Below are 18,147 nucleotides of genomic sequence, written 5' to 3' on the forward strand. Positions count from 1 at the left end.
CAGGGACAGCAAGTGCCAGCCCAGCACCCCAGGCCTTGGGAGGGCAGTGCAGGGCAGCCCTGGGCCCCGGCTCTGGAGCACAGCTCGTCATGGGCTGGGGACCGCAGCCAGTGCCTCTGAGCCATGAACCGCGCCCGCAAGGCTCAGGGAGGAAGACAGGGTGATGTCCTCTAAACAGCGGCATCCCGTCGCTGTGACCTGAGTCTGGGCTTTTCAGTCCCTTACTGGAGAGGGCCGCTTCGGGGTCTGAGTGGAGAATTAACACCGCCACCTACTCTATGTCTGGCTTGATCGTCTGGAAACTAATGAACAGTGCTGTGTGCTCAGTCACAAAGTCGTGTCTGACTCCTCGAGACCCCAAGGACTGTAGCCCACCAGGCTCCTCTGTCCATGGGATTCTCCAGGCAGGAATACTGGAGCGGGTTGCCATGTCCTCCTCCAGGGGATCTTCCGGACCCAGGAACTGAACCCGAGTCTCTAACGTCTCCTGCATTGGCAGGCGGCTCCTTTACCACGGGCATCACCTGGGAACTCTAAAGAGCAGTGAAGATCCACAAGGGGTGGGACTGCCCCGGATGGAGGCCCACAGCCCGACCAGCGGCGAGGGCACGTGTGGGCTCTCTGCTTGTCTCAGGGCACGGGTCCCTGGTCTGGGGCTGATGCAGAGCTCATGCTATCCCCTCCCTCCTGCTCCCAACCAGCTCCCCGGCCACAGGGCCACGGCCGGTGGTCCCACGTTATCAGGCAAGGTCTCCAGGTGGGGGGTCTGCCCAGCACTGTCTGCATGGGAACAGGACCCAGTCTGATGTGTGCGGCATTTGGATTTCATAAGCGAGCCCTCAAGTACTCCCAGAGCCGGGGATGGACGGCTCGGACACGCCTGCGCCGGCCCACGTGGCCCTTGACCTCTACCAGGCAGATGTTACCGACTTTCTGAAACCCCGGGGCAGCTCAGAGGCTGACCCCGGGTCAGTGGTGCCGTCAAGATGAACTGAAGTCTCACTGTGGCCGGCTTTACTCTCTGCTGTGCTGCTACTCCCCGCTGGAACTCGGGGAGCACTGAGAATAGCCGGGCAAAGGCCCAGAGCCACCGTGAGCATCCTCAAAACTGCAGCTGGGACCTGGGCTTTGCACCAACGGCAGAGTCAAAGGCAGCACTGTTTGCAGCTGCTGTCCACCTACACAGCTTCCCAGCGAGCCCACTCACAATCCAACACGTGTCAGAACCATTTCTGTTTGGCCTGTGACGGTCTTTCCACTGAGCCCGACCAGCTCCACTCAACTGCTGACGTGGAGAGACCGAGGCACGCTCAGCAACACCCGCTTCTTTCAAGGAAAAGTGCTGGAAATCAGGCAATAAGCTGCTGTCGCCCCCAAACACGTGGAGTCCCTTGCAGGAGAAAGGATGTCGATGGATGGACTGTGGTTCTTGATTAAGTTTTAAAGAGAAGACCCCATCCCTCCACAGGGCAGACAGATGGCAAGGAGGGAGCCATAAACATGCCTGTTATTAAAAAAACAAAAAAACCTGGCCCAGGAGCCCCCCTCAGACCACCCCACCCCCAGGAGGAGGGAGCCGGGTGCTCGCCACACCCAGCACGGAGACGCACAGCCCCCCACCCACCCCCACCCCCATGGCTGCCCAGAGACGGCTCTGGCTCCCAGCAGGGATTCGCCAGCCGGCTCCCCAGGCCCAGCCCTCCCCCAGATGCCGCAGGAGCAGAGGGCGGGTGGGGCCCTCGTCCTCTGTGATGCCCTTTGCACACGTAAGACGACTATCTGGCCCCTGCCCCCCCTGAACTTTCCAGCTACATCCGTGTGCACGCTGAACACAGGAGCCAGCTCACACGGGAAACCCGTGCAGAAAGCCCTCAGCCCCACCTGAACACGGCAAAGCCCCCGCAGCGCTCAAAGCGAAGCACTTACACCCGAGCCCCTCCGGTCCGCGGCCTCTCCTCCGCCTTCCTCTGACCCCGGGACGCTCTCTGCCGCCTGTGCAATCAGCTCCCCGGGTTCTGTGACTCAGCAAAGCGCGGCTCCTCTTTTCAGATGGAATTTACCATGCTGACTACATCCAGGGGGAGGGACCAGCTCCTATCGTTTCCAAGCAGGATCGCGAGCTCTCCGGAGCAGCTCGGAGATGCTACCGGCAAACGGCCGCTCCATTCAGAGGCCGCGGGGAGGAGGCGGTGGGCAAGCGCTGCCTGGCCTGCCCGGCCGGCAGCTTCTCTGTGTTCACGCAGCCGGAACCCTAGACTCGGCAGGTCTGGCCACATCCTCCCGGGAGCAGACGGTGACACTGGAGTGCTCCTGCCACAGTGCTCCCCTCCGCGCCCAGCGCTCCCCTCTGCGCCCAGCGCTCCAGGACAGCGCCCGCCCCCTTACCTTTAGAGAACCCCCCTAGATTCCATGCAGCTGTAAGGTCAGTAATATGAATGGAGAAGGAAATGGCACCCACTCCAGTATTCTTGCTGGGGAAATCCCAGACAGAGGAGCCTGGAAGACTACAGTCCGTGGGGTCACGAGAGTTGGACACAACTTAGCAACCAAACAATAACAACACTATATGAATGAACTTCCAGCTTGAGGGTGCTCATGGTGAGGTGATAGGAGGGATTAGGATCCGTTAAGCTCTGAAAAATGAAAACACAGATGAGTTCAATGCAGCCAGGTCCACCCGTGCGACGGACGAGCGCGCGGGCTTGCCCTCTCTCAGCCTGGCCGCCTTCCGTCACGAACCCAACAGGAGCAAGCTGGTGCTCTAGAACAGGCAGGGCCTCAGGGCTGTCCGAGCTTCAGGGCACTCGGAGTCCAGCTGCTCTGACTGATCAAGGAGACAGGACTGGGCTGCCGGGGGCCTCACATGCTGCCCTGCAGGACAGACACTGCGGCCACGCTGGAGTCCAGGTGGGAAACCAAGGCACCAAGAACTCAGGTGATTTGCCCAGGTCACCCCGCTGGCAAGTGCTGGGGCCATGATCCAAGGTGGGCGTGGAGAGAGGAGGGCGGCCCTGGGGGCCAAGATGCAGACCCCACGCCCTGCTGAGGGGCACACGGGGTCCGGACACAGGATCGCCCGTTCTGTGGGGTCTGCTCAGGCCCAGCTCAGGGCGGCGTCCATCCAGGTGGGAGGCAGACCACACGTGCTTTAACTGGGAAATGGGACTTCGAAGAATGCATCCCGAGGAAATGATAATGGTGCTTGTACAGATTTTATGTAACAAATACTTTCACAGCACTTAGCCGGCGCCAGGCACTTTAAATAGAACCCAATTAGGGATGATTATGACAACGTTGCCCATAACACACCGGAGAAACCTCCTCAACGGAAGCCTCCTGAATGTCTGTGCCCAGTCGCTGAGTTGTATCTGACTCTTTGTGACCCTGTGGACTGTAGCCTGCCAGCCTCCTCTGTCCATGGAATTCTCTAGGCAAGAATACTGGAGTGGGTGCCATTTCCTTCTCCAGCGGATCTTCCTGAAAGTCCAGTGACAGGTGATTTACATGAATCACGGATGGACACGGGCCACGATGCGGCGGCGCCACGCAGCACGGCCTGAGGCTCTGCACTGAAACAACACGCTGCTAAGTGTGTTAAAAGCCGGCTGAGAAAAGTGTGTACAGTATGATCACGCTTCTACTTTTAAAAATAAGCATGTGCATTAAAGAGAGACACATACAGCAATGGAATAGAAGAGAGAGCCCAGAAACAGGACAGAGAGCTCGCACACATGTTCAAACCACTTTTGACAAGGGTGCCAGCACCATCCACGAGAGAGAGGACAGGCTTTTCAACGAGCGGTGCCGGGAAAACCGAGTGTCCGTGGGAGAGGATGAAGCTGGACCTCACCTCACACCATATGCAAAGATCAACTCAAAACAAAGGAAGGACCTAAACGTAAGATCTGAAACAATACAACCTTTAGAAGAAAATACAGGACACAAAGCTTCACAACGTTGGACCTAAAAGTGATTTCTCGGCTATCAGGTAACAGAAGGAAAAGTAGACAAATTGGACCCTCGTGAACATTTTTTAGAATTTTGTGTATCAAATGACACTATCCACAGAGTAAAAAGGAAACCCCAGAATGGAAGAACATATTTGCAATTCATGTATCTGATGAAAGATTAGTACCTAGACTACATAGAGAACTCCTAAAACTCAACAACAAAAAAATAGCCAGATTGAAAAATGGACAAAGGTTTATAGTCTATGGGAACTTGAATAGAATTTGTACCCTGCTGTTGTGTGAAAATTGTATAAGTCTTAATTGTGTTGAACTGGTTCATAGTGCTTGTCAGCTCTATTATATCCCTCTACTTTTCTATTTATTCTATTAATTTTTGAGAGTTTGATATTGAAACTCTGACTGAAAATCATAGTTTATCTACTTAAAAAATTGTAATACACAGTAGAACTATATGTAACTTTGTTCTGTATTTTTGAAGTCTCCTGTAAATGTGTTATTATACTTTAATAATTTAAAAGATGAAAAAATTAAAAATAAAAAAATTAAGAAAGAATGGGAAAGGGCTTGCATTTCTCTAAAGGTGGACAGACAGCCAATAAGCCTGTGAAAGGATGCTCAGCGTCACTGCTTGTCAGGGAAAGGGAAAGCCGCTCAGTCGTGTCTGACTCTTTGTGACCCCTTGGGCTAACACAGTCCAGGGAATTCTCCAGGTCAGAATACTGGACTGAGTAGCCTTTATTTCTGCAGGGGATCTTCCCAACCCAGGGATTGAACCCCGGTCTCCCGATGCAGGTGGATTATTTACCAGCTGAGGCACAAGGGAAGGCCAAAAATACTGGAGTGGGTAGCCTATCCTTTCTCCAGCGGATCTTCCTGACCCAGGAGTCGAACTGGGTTATCCTGCTTTGCAGGCAGATTCTTTACCAACTGAGCTATCAGCGAAACCCAAGATATCACCCCACATCCATAAGGATGGATAGTACTAAAAAAAAAAAAAAATAAAGCAATAAACGAGTGCTGGCAAGGATGTGGGGAAACGAACCCCTGAGCACTCATGGCAGAAATGTAAAACGACTCAGCAGCCGGAACACAGTATGATGGTTCCTCAAAGAAATAGAATTACCATGTGATCCAGCAATTCCACTTCTAGGTATACACCCAAATGAACTGAATGCGGGGTCTTGAGATATTGTGTCTCTGTGTTCAGAGCAGCAAAATTCACAAGAGCGAAAAGGTGGAAATGCCCCCAGACGGATGAATGCATTAGCAAAGGGTGATGTGTACACACAACTGAATGTTATTCCACCGTGTGCCACAGCTGGATGAACACCGAGCACATGATGCTAAGTGAGACCGTCCAAACCCAACAGGACATATCGCAGAATCTCACTCATACGAGGTCCCTAAAAGCAGTCAGGCTCAGAGAGCAAGTCCATGGGGCTCCAGGGGCTGGGAGGAGGCGGGGGAGGAGCCACTGTGTAGCGGGAGTGGCTTTCGTTTTGAGAGATGCAAAGGGTCACACAGGTAGGGTGGTGACTTGCACAGCCACACGGGCGTGTTTACCACCACTGAGCTGCGCACTTCCCTGGCAGCCCAGCGGTTAGGACGTGGTGCTTTCACTGCTGGGGCCTGATCCCTGGTCTGGAAACTAAGATCCTACAAGCCACGTGGTGTGGCCAGAAAATAAATGAAGTGGTTAAGATGGTAAAATTAATATTATATGCATTTTAACACAATAAAAACATGGGGGAAATGTGTGCATATATATATATATTTGTGTGTGTTGAAGTCACAGAAAAATAAAAAGTCTGAAAGTGCACACACCAAAGCATGAAATGTCTCTCTAGGGTGGGATCTCAGGGGATCTGATCTCAGGGGAGCTCACTTTTTGGCTTGCATCTTCCCGAATTGTATGTAACTTTTAACAGTGAATATACGTTTATTTTTGGATTCAGAAAATATTGACTTTCATTTTCAAACACACCTATACGCGTGCTTTATGTCATGCAGCAAATTCGTCCTCTGCCCACAGTTCTCCTCCCGAACTCGGGGTGCGGGAACAAGGTCCTCTCCGAAGACCCCACACTGACTGAGGGGTGAGGAAAGCGTTACTGAGGACCAATGAATTTATGAAACGTCAAGAGAACTTTATTTAAATAGCACCTGTTTTTCTAATCCTGAAAGTAAAATGTGCTAATTATAGTGAATTTGGAAAGTAAAGGAATACATGAATAAGAAAATAACTGTCCTTCCTTGAGGAGCTGAACTTTGGTTGGTGGCTTCAACCCAGGCTCTTGGAGATCCCGGAAACCATGGCTGAGCATTCAGGACAGAGAGGGGCTGAGCGGCCGCAGGGTGCAGCGTCCAGCTCCTCCGAGTGGCCACACAGCACCCAGCAAACCCGAAGCCCACGGGCCTGACCGCTGGCCGCCCGCCCGGCTTCCACATTTCCTCCCCAGGCCTGTGCTGCCGGCTCCGCGGGAGCGCTGGGCTGCTTCAGATTCTTCCCAATCCGGGCCCTGCTGTGCCCGTCTGAGCTCCGGATGCCCCTGCTCCTGCCAGCACCTCTGTCCCACTGCCCGGCACGTTCAGAGCCAGCTCGTCTGCCAGTGACCCGCCCCCCGAGCCCACTCTGTCTGCTGCAGCGCTGCCCCCCAGCCACCTGCTCCGAGGTCCCGCCCCCTCCCCCGACACGAGTGTGCATCCGTCGTCACCATCACTGTGGCACGTGTTTTGAAAAACAGAAATGGTATCACATGGCTCGCATCCTTTTGCAATTTTCTTTCTTTCAATCAGTGTTACTTCCTCCAGGCTTATACACACTGGGGCTTGTGGGTCTTCATTTGTTTTCACTGAACCTGCCATGTAGGAATAAAGCACATCACATACTCATCCCCACCCCACCCCTCAATGCAGAATAAAGTCTGTTCTTCCAGAAAGTGCTACTTGTGGACACCCTCGTGCACGTCTGAGGCCCACCTGCTCAGACGTCTTCTAGCAGGGGTGGGAGGGGGTGACCGGGGGAGCGGAGGCCCCCTGACTCACGGCTGAGAGGGTGTGAACCGCTCTTGGAGCAGCACCCAGACCACGTAAGATGACCATCCCCCGGGGCCTCACCAAGCCGACGGCTGCTCTGCGGGGCTGGCAGGAGAGCTTGCCATTGCCCTGCCTTGCGTTTCCCCGATACACACACGAGCTTGTCTTTGACAAGCCGATCGTGGGCCAGGTCTGTGCATCGTGGTCATCTGACCCTTCTTCCACGCTTTGTCTCCCCCGCATAGGTCACCCTTCATTGCTTGGAGGGAGCCCATTACACACTCTGGTCAGTATCCTTTGTTGATGGCACAATGTAACCAATGCATCTCTTTTTTCCCACGATGTTCTTGCTTCTTGCTGAAGAAATGCTTTCCTAATGCATGAAGACGTCCTCCCAGGCTTCCTTCTGAACATCTCACCAACTTGCTTCTCACGGGGAAGCCCACTGGGCATGCCGTCCACTGCTGCTCTGACGGGTTGGCCTGGTCCACTCTGGCCTCTCGTGTCCGCAGACTCTCGGCGGCCTGTTCCCTTGTGCTGACCTCTTGGTTAATCTCTGCCCTGAAGCCCTTCTCCGCTGCCTTGTTGTTCTTCAAATTTGGCCTCTCTTGGCCATTAATTTCTCTTTGTTAATTTGTCCAGAGCAACGAAAACCTGGTTGGACTTTGGTTGAAATTACATTGAACTTATGGATTAACCGAGAGAGAATTCACACCTCTTTGACACTGACTCTTGTTTTACATGGACATAGTACAGTTCTCCACTTACTTAAAACTTTTAAAAATGTCTTTGTGGTGTCATTTTCTCTGAAAGGTTTTGCACAACTTTTGACACACTTACTCTTCATGCCAAGCGTTGGAAATGTCTGCTGCCCTCACGAGAGGCATTTGCGTGTGTTACCATCCCTGCCATGCATCACCAGTGAGGAGGTGTGGATAGGAACACTGTGGATTTCTTTATATCCACCTTGTGCCAGCAACTCACTGAAATTCCTTTAGTTTCCACGGGAGGGCAGTTCTGTCTCTTCCTTTCTAATCTTCATACTTTCAAGCGACTTCTCCTGTGTTCTTGTGCTGGGGGGAACTGCCACACACTGTCGAGGAGAAGTAACGACATTAGCATCTTTGTCTCACATTCTTTCTTGAGGAGCAATGCCTGGTCTGTCATCGCAAACCACATTCGCTGCAGGATTTTGGAAGGTTCCCTTTATCAGGTGAAACAGGGCATCTGTACTCCAAAATTTGCTAAGTGGACGGGTTTTTAAATTTGCAGCGGGGTGCTGCCCTTTATCAAACCCTTCTACTGGGTCTGTCAGAACAATCACACTGCTTTCTCCCTGATCTCCCAGAGCCCACCTGTGTCCGCTTCTGCCCACCCACTTCAGGGTCACCTGCCGGAACCCATCTTCCCATTCCTCCTGACCGGGAGCTGGGGTCACATCATTCCAAGCCTCAAACTAGGGCGAGGCATGGACTGGGCTCCTCAGGGTCTCCTGAGATGTTTCCCCACAGGAGGGAGAAGACTCGCAAGGTCCGGGTCACCTCACGGGGCCACTGGGCCCTTCAGTCCATGCTCAGGAAGGGTCTGAGTGTTGTGCGAGGCCCAGTCCATCCAGCTACATTTTGCCTGCTCTCTGCTTTCCCATGAAGATGCAGCTCCCTGCCCCGGGAAAGCAGCCCCTCTCCCCACCAGCATCAGCTGCAGTCCTGGGCTCCCAGCAGGGTGTGGGGAGGGGCAGAGGGGGCAAGTGAAATTTCCTCTCCTGGCTCCCAGGTCGACTGAGACTGACTGCTCTCTCCTTCCCTTTCTTTCTCTTCACCCTCCCCTGTAAAATGAGCCGGGAGAATTCCAGTTGCTTCCATCCCACGTTCAAGGGCGTGGAAGAAGGAGAGTCTCCCTCACTGGCTGCCTTGCCAGCAGCTCCATTTATCTCAAGCAGCAGCCCTGCCCCAATACACAAAGCTTTGAAAATGTCCGCTTCCCTCTGGCTCTGGGGTGAGCTCAGATTTCTCCTGGGAGCTGAGCCCTGTGGGTGAGCCTGGCAGGAGGGGCGGGTGGGTGGGCAGGGGTGGAGCCTGGGGGCCCTAGCCTGGCCCCCTGCTCTGAGCCGCAGCTCCAAGAGCCCACCTGCCTCTGCTGGCGGCCACCACGTACATCCTGAGGCTGCTCTTGCAGCTCTCTGAAGCCTGACAGCTCCAGTGCCATCCCCGAGGTCCGATGGTCTGCAGGGCTGCCCTCCAGGCTGGGGAGGGACAGACACAGAGGCCAGAGCCTCTGGCCCTCCTTCCCAGGACGGCTCGATCGTCCGCGTGTTGCCACGTACAATGCCGTCTTTATTTAGAAATACGTGAATGCTGGAGTTTTCAGAGTCCATCCTGGTGAGCACGAGGGACCATTCACACTTTCATCCTCAGTAAACCTCCCTCCCTAGAAGCAGAGAGACTCAGTCGTCTCAGCTCAGGCTGGAGATGGGACACCCCCTCCTGCGGGCCCATGGTGAGCCCGCATGGACGCGTCACCCAGGTCACCACCCGGCCTGCTCCTGGAAACTGATTTCTGTGTCCCCTGGGCCTGATGGCACCAGATGCTTCCAGAAGAAAGCTCTTGGGGAGGAAGGGCTCTCCTCCCGCCCACAGGGAGGGTCAGCAAAACTGAAGCGTGTTCTGTGTTCTAGCCAGGGCACTGCTGCTGAATCCCGTGCAAGACAGAAGCCAAGGCCTTTTCATTGGCGGCTGAACAAGTCCTCAGGATCAGGCAGGAGAGAGCAGTCACTCAGGAGTGTGGACCTGAGCCATTCCCACCCCAAGAGCCAGGGGGGAAGAGCACCCCGAGACCGAGGACACCGGCCTGTGAATACAGAGCCACAGAGGGGGCCCCCGAGCTGGCCGGGCAGCTGGTCATGGCAGAATCCAGGCCAGAGCTCTGCTTCCGAGTGGGCCTCCCGTCAGGACCAACTGCGACCTCCCAGCAGCCCGCATCCCGCCCCACAGCTTCTCATGCGATCCTGTTCCCCTTCCCATACTCGCATCCACAGGGCAGCCTGCGCCCACTGCGTGCCGCGGGGTCTCGGAAGCACCTCCGTGGCTCCACCTGGTAGGTCCCGTGTCTCCGAGCTTCATCTCCTGGGCGTGTTTGGGGCACTCCCTCGGGGAAACAGAGGGAATCAGCCTCGCGCCCTCCACCCTCCTGAGGCCGCACACACCACACACCTGGGGCCCCGGCACACCTGTGCCCCCGTGCAGGTAACACAGCCATGCACCTCAACTAGTTCCAGAGTCCCTGTCAGCCACAGCGTCAGAAACAAGCCCCTTGGGTCCAGTGGTTCAGACTCCCGCTCCCAATGCAGGGACCGCACGTTCAATCCCTGGTTGGGGAGCGAAGATCCCACGTGCCACGCAGCCAAATTAAAAAAAAGAGAGGGAGCAGGCGGGAGGGAGGGAGGCTCAGCGGGGAGGAGACATGTGTACACGTGCAGCTGACTCAGACCTCTCTACAGAAACTAACGCAACATCATAAAGCAATTACCCTCCAATTAAAAACAAAACCAACTTGCTCTCGTAATCTTATAATTTGGAAATAAAACACGGTTATATGTAAAAATAATAATAAAAGAGAGAAAGAAGCTAATTCCTCGGCCCCCCTTTTCCGTTTCCACCCACAGCTGCCGAGCAGATCCCTCACCTGGGGGCTGCCCTGCACCTGGAGTCACCCCTGGTCTGCAGCTGGGCAGGCCACGCCCCCTGCCTGCTGCTCTCACGAGGGTCCGAAGCCCACACTTCCCATCAGGTAGCCCCGAGGCCCTGTGGTCAGTTACCCAGGGAAGGGTGGGTGCGGCTTACACGCAGGGGTTTAGCACATAGCTGGCCGAGCCCCTACCTGGCCTGGGAGCGGCTGGAGCGTGGTCCTCCTGCTGGGGCGTCCCTGGCGCCCCCTCCCTGCGCCTGTCTGCCGAGGACACAGCCCACTGTGCTGAGCGCTAATTGGCTCATTTCATCTGAAGCCACGGCGAAGAATAGGCGCATTCACTCTGGGCCAGTGAGGTGGACGTTGTCCCAGGCTGGGACTGGACAGACGCCCCTGTCATGGGGTTAAAAACACAGGACACAGCTGCCCTTGTTCCCGCCGTGGGTGCCCAGCCCCCCGGCCCACAGCCGGCCACACGGGGAAGCGGGCAGGGAGGACACACGAGCGCTGGGGGGACAGCAACCCCAGCAAACGCTGCAAAGTCCCCTGGACTCCGCACGCACAGGGCAGGGGAGGGGGACCCCCGCAGCCATGCGGGTGCCTCAGGACGGCTGTTCCCCAGGCACCCCCAAACCCCGCTGGCAGGAAAGGGGTTCCTGATCCACAGACTACATCCCAAATCATGAACCCCACATCCAGACCCTGAGAAGATGGTCATAGACCGAAACCTAGTACCAAGAAAATACAGGACACACTGACGCGCGAGGCACCCCTCAGTGCAGTTCAGTCGCTCAGTCGTGTCTGACTCTTCACGACCCCATGAACCGCAGCACACCAGGATTCCCTGTCCATCACCAACTCCCGGAGTTACTCAAACTCATGTCCATTGAGTTGCTGATGCCATCCAACCATCTCATCCTCTGTCGTCCCCTTCTCCTCCTACCTTCAATCTTTCCTAACAACAGGGTCTTTTCAAATGAGTCCGTTCTTTGCATCAGGTGGCCAAAATATTGGAGTCTCAGCTTCAGCATCAGTGCTTCCCATGAATAGTCAGGACTGGTTGCCTTTAGGATGGACTGGTTGGATCTCCTTGCTGTTCCCTCTCCATAGATGCCAAAGAACACTGCAGAAAACTGTACCAACCGTCTCAATGCTAAGATGCACGTTTATCCCACTGAACTACCTGGTCATACCTGCGGAGAGGTCCTTGGGCATGGAAGGGCCTCTGTCCATCCTGCCATCACCTGTCTCCTCACCCACCCCCACCTCAGTCTGGAAAAACCTTCCGTCTGTGGGCAGCTTTGCTGAAGACCCACAGTTCAGTTCAGTTGCTCAGTCGTGTCCAACTCTTTGTGACCCCATGAATCGCAGCATGCCAGGCCTCCCTGTCCATCACCAACTCCCGGAGTTCACTCAGACTCACGTCCATCGAGTCGGTGATACCATCCAGCCATCTCATCCTCTGTCGTCCCCTTCTCCTCCTGCCCCCAATCCCTCCCAGCATCAGAGTCTTTTCCAATGAGTCAACTCTTTGCATGAGGTGGCCAAAGTACTGGAGTTTCAGCTTTAGCATCAGTCCTTCCAATGAACACTCAGGACTGATCTCCTTCAGAATGGACTGGTTGGATCTCCTTGCAGTCCAAGGGACTCTCAAGTCTTCTCCACACCACAGTTCAGATGCATCCAGTTTCGTGCAAAGCCCAGTGGCGGTCGTGTCCCGAAGGAGGCGTGGGAATAGGTCACCGGGCACTGCTCCTGCCTGTGGGCCCCTCCAGCAGCGCCCCCCCCACACCTGCCAGGTTCAACCGGTGTCTCCTCTGGGGCGGAAGCTCCATGAAACCGTGGTGCCCTCCTGGGTGCCCCCCACTAACTCCTGGCTGCACACGGTCTGGGGGTCCCGGCTCAGGGGCCGAGGCCCAGGGGGCACACACGCCGTGTGGAAGGACTCCCCCCAATTCGGAGCGTCTTCACCTACAGGAACTGCCTCGCAGCAAAACCCCTGGAGTCAGCTGGTTTCGACCTGGAACATCCGCTCTTGCGCCAGCGAGCAACAGGGATCAGCCCGGGGATCCGAGAGTGGGCTCTAGTCCAGCCGTGGGTGTCGGCCATGAGGTCGGTCCTCCGGGAGACGTGTGGCAGAGGAATTGGGCAGGTCAGGAGTGGCTCCTGGTGAAGACCCACCAGCAGACTCTCATTTCTTTTGTTTTAATAGATATATAGAATTGTATTGATTTATTTAATTAGACCATGCTGCGTCTTCCTTGCTGTGCAGGCGTTTCTCTAGTTGGGGTGACTGGGGGTTACCTCCAGTCGGGGTGAGCGGGGTTACCCTCTAATTGGGGTGAGCGGGGTTCCCTCCAGTCGGGGTGAGTGGGGTTACCTCCAGTCGGGGTGAGCAGGGTTACCCTCTAATTGGGGTGAGCGGGGTTCCCTCCAGTCGGGGTGAGTGGGGTTACCTCCAGTCGGGGTGAGCGGGGTTACCCTCTAATTGGGGTGAGCGGGGTTCCCTCCAGTCGGGGTGAGCGGGTTTCCCTCCAGCTGAGGTGAGCGGGGTTCCCTCCAGCCGGGGTGCGCGGGCTGCTCTTGTGGAGCACGGGCCTCGGGAGCTCAGGCTTCAGTGGCTTCAGCTCATGGGCTCAGTAGTCGCAGTTCCTGGGCTTCAGAGCCAAAGCTCAACAGTCGTGGCGCATGGGCTTAGCTGCCCCATGGCATGTGGGATCTTCACGGACCAGAGATCGAACCTGTGTCTCCTGCATAGGCAGGCAGATTCTTTACCACTCAGCCTTCTGGGGAGCCCCAGACTTTAATTTCTGACTTTATCTGTTGCTTTTAGAAAACAGTCCCTCTGTTCCTTCAAGGTTTTTTTTAAAAGGCCCTCCTCTCCCTTACTACATGGAATGAGAGTGTGGGCAGACCTGGTGGGCAGAGAACCAGGAAGCAGCTCGTTTCCCCCTGCTGACCAGGGTCCCAAGTGCAGATGGAATTTTTTTTTAAAAAAGAGAGAGAGACAGTGAAGCCGGAGCAGGCATTAATTAAAACTCAGGCGGCCGGTTCGCAGGGCTGGGACCCGCCAGTGGTGCGCCAGCTTGCTGGCAGCAGGTGCGCCGGCACGTCCTTCCGTCTCCTTCCAAACCTGACTTCATCTCGGCCTGCGGGCTTCTTGGCAAAGCTTTGCTTTAATCTCCTCCCAAATGTTGCCAGGAAAAAAAAAAAAAAGATGTTGGATTTTAATTGATTCAAGCCATTTCTCAAGCCAACTGCTCTAAGCAGCACTTCTCAAGACGAGTCACCCACACGTGCGAGCGGCCGTTTCCTCCCCACAGCGTCCTGGGGACGTGCTCACTGGCACAGCACTCCCGGTGGAGCAAGAACGTGCGGCTACCTCCCAGGGAAGAGTCTGCTCTTCCCACCTGCCGCTCTGGCTCCAGGAGGAAGAACAGGCAAAGTAGACGGCCGCAGTCCCAAGGAGTCTGCCTCAAGGTGGCCCAAAGCAGCCGACGCCCTGCAACCCAGGCGGAGGGCTTGCCTGCGTCCTCAGCGAAGGTGGGGGTGCAGGGCTCTGGAGGGCCTGGTTTGGAGCCAGGGAGAGGGTGCTGTCCGTGGTGCTGAGTTCTCCCACCTCTTCCCAGCCTCACTCCCCGACCACGCCCAGGGGCGAGCTGACCCCACCCGAGCAGATGCTGCAGTCAGCGCTGCAGGTCCCTGACTCACATCTGGCTTTGCACGTCGGCCCCGCAGTGGCTTTGTCTGGACTCGTCCACACCCCGCCTGCCCGCCCAGTCAGCCCAATTGCTCTCCCACCCTGTGTCTGCCAGTGCCCTAAGCTCTGGCCGGGCCTCCTGGTTGGTCTGCGCCTGTGGGATGGGAGGCAACAGGAACATTAACCCAGAAGCTGCTCGCTGAGCTTGTCCACGTGGGAAAGCTCCCTGATGGCTCTCACACAGCCACCCCCCTTTCTGAAGCTCTTGGGGACAGCCCCTCCCGGGCACGCTCCTCACATTAGCTGGACTCTCCCCAGAAACCCTGCTGGTTTCTCCAAGCCGTGGCTGACGCAGCACTGGCGCTGGGGTGAGCAGCTGTTTCAGGGCGCACACACCACACCCCCTTCCAAGGGTGCGGGCTCCTGGTCCACCCAACATCGTTTCAAGTGTGGCCTTGAAGCCGTGACAACGTGACCTCAAGCTTGAGCCCCACTCCACAGCCAGCTTTCTGTTCATGGCTCCAGCCTGGACAGAAACCATCATCTCCAAACTCTGCAACACTCCACAGGGGCAAAATACGGTGTCCGAACCTTTTCCAGGTAATGGTGGGCTGGTTAGGTGAGAATTTACTCACTTCCCATCTAGAGTCAACAAAGATCCTGAGAGGCCAAATTCCAGGGCCCGTCTAGACAGAGAGACAACCCATTATGGAAAGACTAAGGCAGCTTTCACCTACAGCCAACAGCTTCTGGGAGGAGAAGGAGAATGGACCTGCTCCAGGCCCGGGGGGTGGGGTCTCCCTGGATACCTTCCCAGGGCTAAGAGAGGGCCAAAGGGCTAACCGTCGGGGGCAACCATCGGGGGCAACCATCGGGGGGCCACTCGAGAACCATGCTCACCTCCATTGCCCCCCACCCCAGACCACGGGGCTCAGAGGGTCTGCCGTGGACAAAGCAGCAGCTGCAGCAGGACGCCCAGCCCTGAGGGCCCCGGACAGCAGAGGCCTTGCACGACGTGTGACCAGCGGGCAAGGGCATCCAAGTGGGCAAGCAGTCCCTCTGAGAAGGGCTTGCTGGCCTGAGGCCTCAGGGACAGTGACGAATGCGCAGCTTGTGACGCCAGGGAAGCCAGGGGCAGGTGAGCAAGAGACCCGCACCACCTTCAGACCCAGAATTAACAACTCTGATTACGGAGTACCGGCTTTTTCCGTGTTTTAAACAGATTTCAATTTTTGGAGCAGCTTTGGGTTCACAGCACAACTGAGCAGAGCAGAGTCCCCAGACACCCCGCCCCCCCACTAAAGTCTCGTTCTTATTTTTTTTTTTTTTTTGGCCCCATCATGCAGGATATCGGTTCCCTGACCAGGGACTGAACTCAGCCCATGGCAGTGAGAGCACTGAGTCCTAACCACTGGACTGTCAGGGAAGTCCACGGTTCTATTTTTCGCTTTTTTTAAAGAAATAAGTTAGAACCTTGAAAACAACTGCATGGAGTATAAAACAATGAGGCATGAGGTCCGAAACCTGAATAAAACAGAGAGCACTCTCAATAAACAAGTATAAAGCTGGACTTTAAGCCCAACGAACACCTGATGGCACAGGAGTGAATGGGTGATGGAAGATGACCTGGAAATGAGCACAGGGAAGGCAGGATGCAAGAGAGGCGAGAGGGGCAGAGACAGGAGGAGAAGGTGTCTCAGGAGGAAAAGGAGGCGAAAATCTCAGACGCAAGATCTGTGCAGATGTGACTGGGAAGTCTCTGAAATTGATGAAAGACAACAATCCAAAGAGTCAATGTATGTCAAAATCTAGACTCATCATGATGAAACTTGAGGAAAAAAGAAGCAAAGAGAAAATAATAAAATCTGCCAGAGGAAAAAAGCTTCTGTTCAAAGGAAGGATAGTTAGACAATTGACCAACTTCTCATCAGAAGAGCAGAAGCCATGAAACAATGGAATAAAGGAGTAAATGTGCTTTAAAAAAAAAAAAAAAACCTGCCAAACAAGAATTCTATCCCCAGTAAAAATATACTTCATCCTCATTCTTCCTTTTTTTTTGGGAATTGTTTTGGCTGTGCTGCACAGCATGTGGGTGTCAGTTCCCCAACCAGGGACCAAGCCCGGGCCTCGTGCATTGGAATCACAGTCTTAAACACTGGACTGCCAGGGAAGCCCTTTCACACTCATTCTTGAAAGAAAAAAATGTTCAGACCAAAAAAAAAAAAAAGAGAAATTGAGAGTGGATGCCAACACTGAAGAAAGGAAAGGAAAGGATTAGCCTCAGGATGTCTGGTCCCAGTGGAGCTTCCAGAGGCCAGGAGAACAGAAAGGCAGCAAAGTGCTGACTGCCCGAGGAGCTGTAAAGCTAACAATGATCTCCAGGGCTGCTGCAAAGCAGACAGATGAAAGCGAAATGCCAGACAACAAAACATCAAAGCTGCCAGAGCGAGAAACTGAGGCGAAGTAAGTATTCCGGGCCCTAGTATGACCTGGGACGAGGCTCTGGCTCACTGCAGCCTTGGTAAGTTAATGCTGCTGCCAGACTTCCCTGGTGGCTCAGCGGTAAAGAACCTGCCTCCCAGTGCGGGAGACCCGGCTTTGATCCCCAGGTTCAGAAAATCCCCTGGAGAAGGAAATGGCAACCCACTCCAGTATTCTTGTCTGGAAAATTCTATGGGCAGAGGAGCCTGGTAGACTATAGTCCATAGGATCGCGAAGAGTTGGACAGGACTGAGCAACTTCTCTTCACATTGCCCGAACAAAGTGCATGAACACGTTCTGGTTTAGGACAGCCTTCTTACCTCCCTGGGGCCACGTGGTCAGGAACGAGGACAAAGCTGAGCGGGGATGGGGGTCATTCCTGCCCCTGGCAGTGTCTGGAGCGGCTGCACCCCCACCAGCCGCCTGCTCCCACTGCCTAGGTTGTGAGGGGTCTGCTTTGGGCAGGGGATGAGAGTGCAGGTTCCCTCACCTGCTACCCATGAGGTGGCTATGCCTCAGGGTGGGCACCCCCAGAGTGAGCCTGCCGAGAGAGCTCTGCAGAGGCTGCTGGCTCCCCAACACCTAGCCCCGTGCCTCGCAGCATCACAGTCTGGCCCCACAAGGGGCCCAGACGCAGCTTCAATCTGCTGCCCTTATCTCCAAACCACCACCACTCCCCGCTAAGAAACAGCACAGGAGCCAGTGAGGGTGGGACAGAGACTTAGGACTGGGGACTCGGAAACCACCCGCAAGTGTGAACCTCGAGACGGAGCGGGCCCCCCAGGGTGGAGGCTTGGTGGGACAGCCAGCCTGGACCAGAGGATAAACACATTTGCAGTTCACACGAGAAAAACAATGACAACAAAGGAAAGCCCTGGCATAAGCACAGCTCAGTGATAAATGGCAGCATAGAGAAGATCCATGTACCTGGGTGCCCAGTCGCCCAGTCGTGTCCGACTCTCTGTGACCCTGTGGACTGCAGCCCGCCAGGCTCCTCTGTCCATGGGATTCTCCAGGCAAGAACACTGGAGTGGGGTGCCATGTCATCCTCCAGGAGATCTTCCCACCCAGGGATGGAACCTGCATCTCCCAAATTCCCTGCATTGGCAGGCAGATTCTTTTACCACTGGGCCAGCTGGGAAGCCTGTACATGCACCTTATATCATAGGTCAAAAGCTAATATATAAGGAACTTCAGAAAATTGAGAAGAAAAATCCAAACAGGCCCAGAGGAAAAAAAAGGAAAAAATAGGCAAGAGCTTTGAATAAACTGCTC

At 55.0% G+C, this 18,147-nt stretch overlaps 1 protein-coding gene across 17 annotated transcripts in view; it reads right to left on the minus strand.

Moving 5' to 3' along the window:
• JAKMIP3 (Janus kinase and microtubule interacting protein 3) overlaps nucleotides 1–18,147 on the minus strand; it is a 90,995-nt gene that overhangs the window by 66,508 nt on the left and 6,340 nt on the right. For 8 of the 17 annotated variants that reach the window (XM_027528760.1, XM_027528758.1, XM_027528762.1 and 5 more), the window contains exon 1: nucleotides 1,927–2,094. The exons of 1 other annotated variant lie outside the window; for it this stretch is intronic. The gene's annotated coding sequence lies outside the window, so the exon portion shown is untranslated. Of the gene's footprint in view, nucleotides 1–1,926; nucleotides 2,095–10,883; nucleotides 11,075–18,147 lie in introns of those variants that run through there. 8 more of the 17 variants (XM_027528761.1, XM_027528759.1, XM_027528766.1 and 5 more) reach the window with 4 other exon arrangements.

Source organism: Bos indicus x Bos taurus, chromosome 26 (genome assembly GCF_003369695.1).
Source record: "Bos indicus x Bos taurus breed Angus x Brahman F1 hybrid chromosome 26, Bos_hybrid_MaternalHap_v2.0, whole genome shotgun sequence".
Taxonomy (NCBI): Eukaryota; Metazoa; Chordata; class Mammalia; order Artiodactyla; family Bovidae; genus Bos; species Bos indicus x Bos taurus.